At 44.8% G+C, this 11,610-nt stretch overlaps 1 pseudogene; it reads right to left on the minus strand.

Annotated features, from left to right (window-relative positions):
• Positions 1-501: 501 nt before the first annotated feature.
• On the minus strand, positions 502-740 carry LOC139227282 (U2 spliceosomal RNA; annotated as a pseudogene).
• Between the last annotated feature and the right edge of the window lie 10,870 nt (positions 741-11,610).

Consider the following 11,610-nt stretch of genomic DNA (forward strand, 5'->3'; position numbering starts at 1 on the left):
CCACACACCTCCGTGGAGGTGGATGGGTCACCAATCCCACCCACCTCCTGTTTACAAAAATGTAAGCATATACCTTCCTGACCAGGGAGAAACCACCCGGACGTCATGGTGGCTGGTCAGGTTAGTTATGCAGATCTTAGCCAAAAGGACGAAGTGTAGTGTGATTGTTAAACCATTTGCTAATAAACCAACGAGTTCTTTATAGCAATGTGTTGCTATGAATTCCTAAGCAAAGAACCCGTGAAGCAAATACATTACACCCGCGGCGGCCGCCATTTTGGGCAAGTTAGCAGTACTGCCGCTGCCAGCGCTCGCTGCAGAAATGGAAATGAGACTGGCTTTGTCTAAGTTTCTGCAACTCTTGCAGCTTTCTAAACTTCTTTTTTTTTTGAAATTCGTAGCCAATCGTTCCAATTCTTTGTCAAATCACAAACGCCAGACCTTGCACCTTGCACACATCAAGGATCACTCTGCGCCAATGCTCTTAGCCAAAAGGCCTAGAGCCACTGCACCGTTCCTGGAAGTACTGCAATACCAGGTTCGTGCCATGGAGGTGGATGGGTCAGGCCCCTCACACACCTCTGTGGAGGTGGATGGGTCAAGCCACCCCACCCACCTCCTATTTCCAAAAAAGCAAGCATATACCTTCCTGATCCAGGGAGAACCACCTTGGGGTTATGGTGGTTACTCCCCTGTCAGGTCAGTTACGCATGATCTTAGCCAAAAGGCCGAGAAGCTTTCTAAACTTGTTTAAATTTGCTGAGGTCATAGGGAGTGTTGCTGCAAGTGGAGAACGCCTTGATTATCATTCAGGCTTCTGCTCACTCCACGTGCTCACAGTCATGGCGGCTCTACTTGTAGTCCTGCTCATGCTCCAGTATCCGGAAGATGGAGCGGAGGCAGCAAAGAAGAGGAGAAGATGCTCACAGAGGGAGGAGGAAGAGATAGAGGACGGAGGAGGGAGGCAGCCAGCAAATCCCCGTTCCGGACGGGCTGAGCATGAATGCCTGATCAGACTCCGATTCCACTGAATGAAACCCCAGATCCCGGTTGCTCACCGCTTCCCCATCATACAACCCCTCTGTCATGGAACATCACAGTGTCCTCCTGGACACAAAGCTGAAATGAGAGCCACCACAAAACACACATTCCAAACAAAAATCGTGCATTTATCCGAATGCAATCAAAATTACAATATCAACTAATCACCCTTGTACGTTCCCTTAGTGCTTGTCATTCGTGTGCCTTTACCTCCTGTACTGCTCCTACACAGTGCTGCCCCAGTGGCTGCAGCATGGCTGGTGGAAGGCTGCTGACTTTCAGTGGGGGGAGACTATAGATGGCCTTGCACGATGACCTCAATCAGCTGTTGACCGAGAAGGCCCGGGTATAGACTGCTCTACCTCGGCATGGGCGGCAGAAATCTGGGCACTGGCGGAGTGGCAGTGGTGGGAGTAGGAATGCTCTCTTCCTGAGAGAGGACAGCAGGTTCCTGCTGCACAGTTCTACTGCCGCTCCCCAGGGGTGGCACCTCAGCATCCTCATCAATCCATTGGAGGACAGATTGCTGGCCTGCTGCAACACCCTGCAAGCCCCCTTCGACACTCATACACCCAGCGACGATGGCAGTAGTCTGAGCTTGCGTGGCAGCAGTCTGAGCCTACGGGAGAGCAGACTGAGCTTCCGCTGCACCACTGAGATGTTGGGTCGCTTCCGCCTGTACTGCAATGAAAGCTGCGACATCGGCCATCACGTGCAGGCTTGCCATTACACCTAGCGTTTCTGTGTGCGTGCCCATCACCTTTCTTCTGAAGGTCGCCCCATCGAGGTCATCATCTGGTCTTGTGCAGCAGAAGTTGTGCGCGAACTCGCCCCCCGAGGTGCTGGTACCCTTGCTTTCCTTTTGGCCTGGCTGCAGGCCACCCGTGCTCAGTGACTCACCGTGTACAGATGCCACCTCTATGCTACCCTCAAGTCCATTTTCTGAGCTGGTGTCTGCGAGTTTCAAATGAAGAGCCGGTGTCTCTTATTATTATTATTTGTCTCCTCCTTCAGTTTGGTCAACATGAGGGACCAGTGTTGGCCTGGTGGCCGTTCTTGGGTATCTGAAAGCAGAAAGGTACAAGGGTTGGGTTGTGGGGAGGGGTTGGGGTGAAAGCAAGATATCCATGCTTCCACCATCAGCAGCTTGTAAGTGAGAAGAGACTGTGGGATGAGGGGGAAGTGGGATGGGAAAAGAAGGATTAGGCATGACCATAGCGTCATTATCAGCAATGGTTTCAACTTCTCCACTGACCACGGACTGTGTCACTGCCTCCCAATAATTTCAAGCACCGATTCATCCAGATCGGTGAGGTTCTGTATTGTGGCTTGGCCGCCTCCTGTCTGCTGTTGCTCCCTCCTGTTCTGTGTTACTTTGCCTGCAAGAGAAGGGGAAAGAGTATCAGTGAGTGTAGTGCAATGTGTTTGGGTGGTGTGGCTGTCATAGTTGAATAGCTGCCAGTATGTGCAAGGTGCGAGATGTGGGTGTGAGTGTTGCAGCAGTGGTAGGTTATGAGGGTGAAGTGAAGCCATGATTGTGAGGTATGAGTGGTGATAACTAGGTGGGAGTTGGGGGTGTGGTGCTTTGAGCAGTGTGTGAGGCTTGTGATGTAGATGGTGGGATATGGCATTTGTTGAAGCCTTCGCTCACCTTGACCTGCCATGTGAGGTCATTTAACTTTTTTCGGCACTGGATCTGGGTCCTTGGGACCACATTGGTGGCTGTGATGGAGTGAGCCATTTCCACCCACAGCCTTCTGCAAATGGCACTTGGATGGTCTCTTGCCACCCTGCGAGTACAGGACAGCCCACTTTTGTTGCACGGACAGGACCAAGGCCTCCAGTGCAGCATCTGAAAACCTTCTTGCTCGTTCCCTTGTTTGCTGTGCCGTGGCTTGCTGTACAATGACAATGAGGTGCTTCTGCAACAAAGCACCTCCCCTTTTAGTGCCGAGGGCCTAGGCCAAACTTTATTGGCTATTAGACTGCACCCGATATTGCACTCCCCCCCCCCTCCCCCGTTGATCGCTAAGCCAATCAGCAGCATGTTTAGCGATGGATTCAGCACTCCGATCATTATAATCAGCAGGCAGCACAAATTCTACGTGCTGCCTGCATCACTGAATGCACGCAGGCAGATAACGCTGGACCGTGACACTGCTCGAAAACGGCCAGTATCTCATTTCTAGGCCATAGTATTTTATAGCGTTGAAGGAGGCTATTTGACCTACCATGCCCGTGTCGGCTCTCTGCAAGAGCTATCCACAATTTTTATTTTTCAAATATTTATCCACTTCACTTTTAAAAGCCATTATGTATTCTGTTTCCATCACCATCATCGCGATCTGAGTGCTTAACATGGCCATACTTTCAGATTCCTCATCTTGAATCAGTTAAAAATAGAATTGAAAAATAGTTCAAAGAACAAAATTTAAAATAAATAGAACAATGGAAAATGTATTACCATCAGCAATGATCCTCAATCCCACTGTTCCCACACTGATTGACCCTTGTCCAGAATAAACTCCTGACCTCACAGGTGACATGGGCTGTGAAGCACAGTATCTATATAAAGCTAGTAGAAGAAATAACTTGAATTTATAAAGTGCCTTATCACGTCTCCAGGACATCTTGGAGTGCTTTAAAGCCTGTTGTACATTTTGTACAATTTTCATGGGGATTGGGAGGTGGGGGGGTGGGGAAGAAGCTGAGAGACTACTTGGGTAGTAAATGTGGAGTGACACATTGGGTAGGCCCACTATGTGTTTACAATTTTAGTGCAAAAAGACAACTGCAGTTCTCAAATGGTAAATAGATACATTTTTCTCTCTTAAATAACATTTATAAAAAGGAACAGACACATGGTGAACAAGGACAAGAAGATTACAGGTTGAAACATGAAAATGATTCTGCATGGTGACAGGTTAACCAGACACCACAGGATGTATGACTTTCGGTTATTGTTTTATGACAGTGTGTTTTCAGTGATTTAAAATCTGTATCACAGCTGGATTATGATTATCTTTAACATGGTAATGATAACGCATTCTAACCTTAGAACCAGAGTGAGTTTTCATTGCTTGCATTGTGTAAAATGGTGTAAAGGTCGGAGGTGGGATTTATCAGGGAGAGTGGAGGGGAGGGGGGTGGAGGGGCGGCGGTGGGGGAGGGGAGGGGGGGTGGGTTAACAGATGAGAAGCTGTAGGAAACCTCTGTGTGAAGGTACAAGGGCTTCCATAAACCTAGACATTACTGTTTGTAATATTAGGCTGTAGTTTAGAAATTACTGTCAGCATGGCAATGTGTAACATGTTCGTATGGCATTCCTACGCCTGGCATTTTATCACAGGCTTTAGTCCGTTTAAAATAAAAATCAGGGAGGAAGTTCAATACCATGAAATCTTGGACTCCAGCTGAGAAGAATGCATGGCTCTTTTGCATGGGGGCTATTAAAGTGGTTGGAAAGACTGCTGATTGGCTGCAAATCTCACGATTCAGAGAAATGGCTCCCACACATGACCTGCTAACTTGCCGGAGGACGTGTAGTTGGAGCTTATGCAAACTGGCAGGCTTTTAAACAAAACATCAGTGTTCCTGGCCTAATTTAATGCATACACTGCATGGGGTCCAACCGAGCAGACCCAGGAGTCTGCTGCCCCTCCCAGCTGGGTAAAACGCAAGGGGAGGTCATTTGGTCAATATCTTGCAACCTGCTGGTAGCAATGGGGTCTCCTGTCTGGAGAAACCAGGGTGCGATGTGATGTGCTGCGATTGGGAGCAGGCAGGTGCTGGGAGTGGACCCACGACAAATGAACTTGGGCCACAGGCAGTTGGCTCAACCTGGGTAGAGTCAGATGGACCTCAGAATCTGAACACTTTGAGCAGACCCCTCTCTCTCCAGTCTGCGTAGGTATGGATACACCTCTGCCTAAAAAGAACAGTAATATACATTTGAGTTAAAAGCTTCTGGAGAAGCAGAGACTTTAATTACATGTTTATACTATAGTCCCATACTATTTAAGGATGTTGGTGCCCTAGTTTTCCCCCATTTACGTTGTAGGAGTTTTACGGTGAGGCAACTACGTGTGTAGTTCCTTCCAAGGCATGTTTGAAATGTTATATTTCTGGGCACAGATCCTTCCTATTGTAGGGTGATTTGTGCTTGCTGTTTGTAACTCTGTGCTCCCAGCATTATAGAATCACTGAATGATACAGCACAAAGAATGAGAGGTGATGTTATTGAAACGTATGATTATGAGGGGGCTTGACAAGGTGGATGCAGAGAGGATGTTTCCACTGATGGGGGAGACTAGAACTAGGGGGCATAATCTTAGAATAAGGGGGCACCCATTTAAAACTGAGATGAGGAGGAATTTCTTCTCTCAGAGGGTTGTAAATCGGTGAAATTCGCTGCCTCAGAGAGCTGTGGAAGCTGGGACATTGAATAAATTTAAGACAGAGATAGTCAGTTTCTTAACTGATAAGGGGTTATGGGGAGCGGGCGGGGAAGTGGAGCTGAGTCCATGAACAGATCAGCCATGATCTTATTAAATGGCGGAGCAGGCTCGAGGGGCCGTATGGCCTACTCCTGCTCCTATTTCTTATGTTCTTATTAAAGGAGGCCATTCAGCCCATCCTGCCTGTGCCGGTCCTTTGAAAGAACTATCTAATTAGTCCCACTCTCCTGCTCTTTCCCCACAGCCGTGCAGTTTTTTTCCCCTTCAAGTATTTATCCAATACCCTTTTGAAAGTTATTTAGATGCTTCCACTACCCCTTCAGGCATTCTAGATCACAACTACTCGCTGCGTAATTTTTTTTCCCTCATGTTGTCTCTTGTTTTTTTGAAAATTACCTTAAACCTGTGTCCTCTGGCTACTGACCCATCTGCCACTGGAAACAGACTCCTTATTTACTCTCTCAAAATCATTCATGATTTTGAAAACTATAAAATATCCCCTTAACCATAACTGCTCAAGGAGAACAATCACAGCTTCTCCAGTCTCTCCACATAACTGAAGTCCCACATCCCTGGTACCATAAGAACATAAGAAATAGGAGCAGGAATAGGCCATTCGGCCCCTTGAGCCTGCTCCGCCATTTACTAAGATCATGGCTGATTCAATCATGGAATCAGCTCCACTTCCCTGCCCGCTCCCCATAACCCTTTATTCCCTTATCGCTCAAAAGTCTGTCTATCTCCGCCTTAAATATATTCCTGAGAGACAAAATTCCTCCTCATCTCCGTTTTAAATGGGCGGCCCCTTATTCTGAGACTATGCCCCCTAGTTCTAGCTTTCCCTGGGAGTGGAAATATCCTCTCTGCATCCACTCAGTTGTCACCACCACCTTCTCAAGGGCTATTAGGGATGGGCAATAAATGCTGGCCTTGCCAGCGATGCCCACATCCTGTGAATGAATAATAAAAAGTACATATTATTGGAGAATTTGCTTGGAAAGTGCGAATAGCTGCTTTTAAACCAGTCCATGTAATTAACTTGGGTCTATTGTGTTCTGAAAACCAGGCTCTTTTCACAGCATTTACACAAAATTTTAATTAAAATGTTGACAAAATGTCCCTAGAGTTTCTTCTCTAAATAATATCATGTATTTGATTAATATTTAGATAACCTGAAAATGCATAACAGAAGTAAAAATAATCAAATGACATTAGCAGCAGAATTTGAATGTCATTAGATTCCCTGACTGGATTTTAGCCTTAGAATACCATTTTATATTATATGTACCGTATTCACACAAGTATATTATAGGTATATTTCTTCTGCGTCAATGAACGGAAATAATCTGAAATAAACACAGACTAAAATGATCCAATAATGTGTTTATGGGATCCAAGTGTTATTTCCGTGTTATGTATTTATGGGATGCAATTTGTTTTGAGATGTTCGTACTTCCTTGTTGAGAATCAACATCCACAAAGACGACATTCTGAGAAGGCAGCAGGTCCGTGTTCCATTGAATCCTGACTCATTTATAATACTGAGAGTAGGTGCTGCCAAAAAAATATTATTTTGAACACTCAGTTGGAAGACCTCAGTTGGACTTACAGACAAGTTCATGTGACATGATGAGAAGGCTTCTTTCAGATAGTGAGGTTCCCCATTTGAAATCCTAGCACATGGGGAGGGCGGCACTGAAGCACCCTTAGATAAATCAAAAAGAACAGCATTGATGTTGTTGACAGAGATGACCGTATGGACTGAGAAACAATTTATTGGGGGAACAACTTTCTCACCCTCCAACTGAATTTGAAATTCAACCATGTTATGGTCACTCAATCCTAGAGGATCCTTTACTACGAGATCATTTATTAATCCGGTCTCATTACACAGTACCAAATCTAAGATAGTCTGCTCCCTGGTTGGTTCCGCAACGTCCTGTTCAAGGCACCTATCCTGGATACACTCTATGAACTCTTCCTCAAGGCTACCCTGGCCAATTTGCTTGGTCCAATCAATATGAAGGTTAAAATTGCCCATGATTATTGCCGTTCCTTTATTACAAGCCTCCATTATTTCTTTATTTATACTCCATCCAACATTTACCATTCCAGTAAATCTCCTCTGCATCCTCTTCAAGGACTTGACATCCTTACTAAAGTGCGGTGTCCAGAATTGGCCACAAACTCCAGCTGGGGCCTAACCCGTGTTTTATAAATGTTTAGCATACCAATTTATAAAGGCAAGGATTTTGTATGCCTTCTCAGCTTGTCCTGCCACCTTCAAATACTTGTGTGCATACACTCCCAGGTCTCTCTGAACCCTCTTTAAAATTGTACCATTTAGTTTATATTGCCTCTCCTTATTCTTCCAACCAAAATGAATCATTTCACACTTCTCTGCATTAAATTTCATTTGTCCATTTCACCAGTCTGTCCATGTCCTACTGAAGTCTGTTACTATCCTCATTGTTTACTACATTTCCAAATTTTGTGTCATCTTCAAACTTTAAAGTGATACCCTGTGTACTCAAGTCCGGGTCATTATTATATGTCAAAAAGAGCACACTTCTCACCAATCTGAAAAACAACCGTTCACCACAACACTCTACTTTCTGCTAATTGGACTTCAATTTTACTAATAAGTTTAACTGGTACTGTATCAAAACGCCTTTTTAAAGTTCACATACACATCAACACACTATCCTCATCCACCCTCTCTGTTACTTCATCAAAGAACTCGATCAAGTTAGTCAAACACGATTTGCCTTTAAGAAATCCATGCTGACTTTTAGTTATTGACCCATATTTTTGCAAATACCAATAGTATAGTATAGTATAGTATTAGGCAGTCCCTCATATCGAGTATGACCTGCTTCCACACCAAAAAGGGATGCGTTCACAGGTGTTTCAATGAGGGACCTGATATTCCAGGTCCCGAGCTACATATTGAAGGGTGGAAGATGCCGGCGCGTGGATTTTTTTAACGTGAGGTGGCCGTTGCACACCAGCCACCACGTGGGCTTGACAGAGGTAGGTCTTGGTCCAGTGAAAAGGGTTGACCAAGACAACTGGAGGCCAACTCTACTGTACCGACCTGGCGCGCACACATACTGCTACTGTCCATAGATCGCACTGTGGGCTGGCCCATGCTGCCCCTGGGCCCTCACTGCTTCTGGGCCCCGAATTCTCGCCTCTCTTAGGCCCCGATCATGTCGCTCCTGGGCCCCGATCTCTCACTACTTGTAGGGAGAATGCAGCTCCTTTGCTGCTTTTATATCGGCCTGAGAGGGATGCTTGCACCTCGGTTCTAGATTCACAAATCTGGCACAGCTGGTGGCTAAAAATGAGTTGTCACCTTGGCCAATCTTAGCAAATTAGGCATGTTGACATTGAGCTCGTCACCAGATGCACAAGATGGGTGCACCAGGAACTAGCAGCACAAGCATTCCTCTGAGGTGATGTAAAAGTGGCTTTAAGGTTCTTCGCTGCTGCTGGAGGCATTAGCGCTGTCTCGCTTATACTGCAGTGTCACAGTATAAATGCAGAATAAACAAAACAATGCAAATCACATGGATCTGTACAAGGCATGGCCTTGCAGCCAGAGCTATTTCATTCATCTGGGTCCAGAAAATTCTGTTTGGGAGATACATTCCTGGTTTATTCTTTGATTTTTTGTTTGTTTTTTTACAGATGTTGCTGCTGTTACTCAATGCTTTACGTGGTCCATTTCCATGATCAGAATTGAATGTGCTCCTGTATGTACCAGTGAGTCTCTGGTTCAAATAGTCTCAGTACCAAAAACCTACAGAATTAATCCCCGTGAGAAAGGGACCCACCTTAAGTGGGATCCAATCTATCCAGTGACTAAGCACGGAAGTCAATAGGAGTCCTGTGTGTAAAGACTCCAAGTCTGCAAATTTGCTGCATATAATCCATCTCTCAGAAATTAATAAAAATCTGAGTTATGAAGACAATTAAAATATTCTCACCAAAGAAAGTTGAAAGTATCATGAAGAAAGTTTTTTTCCCCCATTTACTAAAGATTGTGTCTCAGGAATATGCAAAACCATTGGGCTTTATTGAAAGTTACACATACATGCTAGCCTAGAAAAATAGGAAAAACTGACAGTAATGTATGCACCTGCGAGTATGCTCACAGGTTTGTAGAGCTGTTGTATTGTGAGTGGCTTAACCAGTCACGTGATGTTCACAAGACTCAATAAAACCCCAGTCAGTTGAGTCTAGGTCATCCATGATGAGGTATGCAGTTGTGAGCCAAGTGGATGAACTGGTAATGTGTAGTGTGATTGTTAAACCTCTGCTAATAAACCAACTAGTTCTTAATAGCAATGTGTTGCTATGAATTCTTAAGCAAAGAACCCATGAAGCAAATACATTACACTGACCACCTGTTTCAAAAAAGCGAACTCAAAAACAACTTTATATACAGGCTTGTAATTAATGGGCGTAGGCTTGTCACAACTTAAGCTGTAGGTGAACCAGTATTCCAGCACTTGCACAGAAGATTGTAGCAAGAATTCTAGCAGTTTTCTTTCACTTCTTGTAAAGGATTTACAGAGTATTGTAGATGTGTACCTGTACTCTCTATTACTAAATCAGATCATTAAATTGTTCTGAGATTCGTTATACAGTTATCATAGTAATACAAAGGCATTCTTCTGCTCTCTTCCAGATGAAATGTTAAACTAAGGTCCTCTCATTTGGATGTGAAAGATCCCATGGCACTATTCAAAGTAGAGCAGGAAAATTCTCCTCGTCAATGCCACCAAAAGCAGATTATCTGGTCATTATTTCATCGCTGTTTGTGGGAGCTTACTGTGTGCGAATTGGCTGCCACACTTCCTACATTACAACAGTGACTACACTTCAAAGGCACTTCAATGGCTGTGAAGTGCTTTGGGATGTCCTGAGGTCATGAAAAGCGCTATATAAATGCAAGTTCTTTCATTCATTCATTCTCTTCCCAGTTCACAGATCTACTGTTTTTCATCCACATCACTCCCTAGTCCTCCAACCTTCCTCCCCAGTTCATAATGACACTTAACTCCCTCCCTAGCAGCATCAGCTGGTAGCATTCTTGCCTCCAAGGCTGTGGATTAAAGCCCCACCCCACCTCCCATAATCTAGGCTGATATTTCTGCGCAGTACTGAGAAAGGGCTACATTGTCAGATGTGCCGTTCTTTAGATGCAATAATAAATCTGCTTGTTCCAGTAATTCAGGTGGACATTACAGATCCCATGGCTCTATAGAAAAAAGTACAGGGCATTCTCCTGGTATCTTGGCCAATATTCTTCCCCCAACCAATGCTACCAATAAAAGGTTAAGAAGACCCAGTTTGTGGGGCTTTGCTGTGTGAAAAATGGCTATCATATTTACCTACAAAACAACTAGAATTCATTATATGTGAAGCTCTGTGGGATGATAAAGTACTATATAACTTCAAGTCTTTCTTTTTTTGTAAGTTTAAAAATTCCAAAACTCGGCTGCTCATTTCCTAACTTGCTCCAAGTCCCGTTCACCTATCACCCCTGTGCTCGCTGACCTACATTGGCTCCCCGTTAAGCAACGCCTCGCTTTTAAAATTCTCATCCTTGTTTTCAAATCCCTCCATGGCCTCGCCCCTCCCTATCTCTGTAGTCTCCTTCAGTCCCACAACCTCCCAAGATGTCTGCGCTCCTCTAATTCTGCCCTCTTGAGCATCCCTGATTATAATCGCTCCACCATCGGTGGCTGTGCCTTCTGTTGCCTTGGGCCTAAGCTCTGGAACTCCCTGCCTAAACCTATTCGCCTCTCTACCTCTCTTTCCTCCTTTAAGATGCTTCTTAAAACCTACCTCTTTAACAAAGCTTTTGGTCATCTGCCCTAATTTCTCCTTATGTGGCTCAGTGTCAATTTTTTTGATATAATAATCCTGTGAAGCGCCTTGGGACGATTTACTACAGTAACAGTGCTATATAAATACAAGTTGTTGTTGTTGTATTACTTCCCTCCCAGTTGACACTGGCATTATCCTCCCCCCATCCCTCTCACAGCTCCTACCTCCTGCTGCTGTACCATGGATTGATTGCTGCAGCAACCTGGATGGG

Source organism: Pristiophorus japonicus, chromosome 16, assembly GCF_044704955.1.
Source record: "Pristiophorus japonicus isolate sPriJap1 chromosome 16, sPriJap1.hap1, whole genome shotgun sequence".
Taxonomy (NCBI): Eukaryota; Metazoa; Chordata; class Chondrichthyes; family Pristiophoridae; genus Pristiophorus; species Pristiophorus japonicus.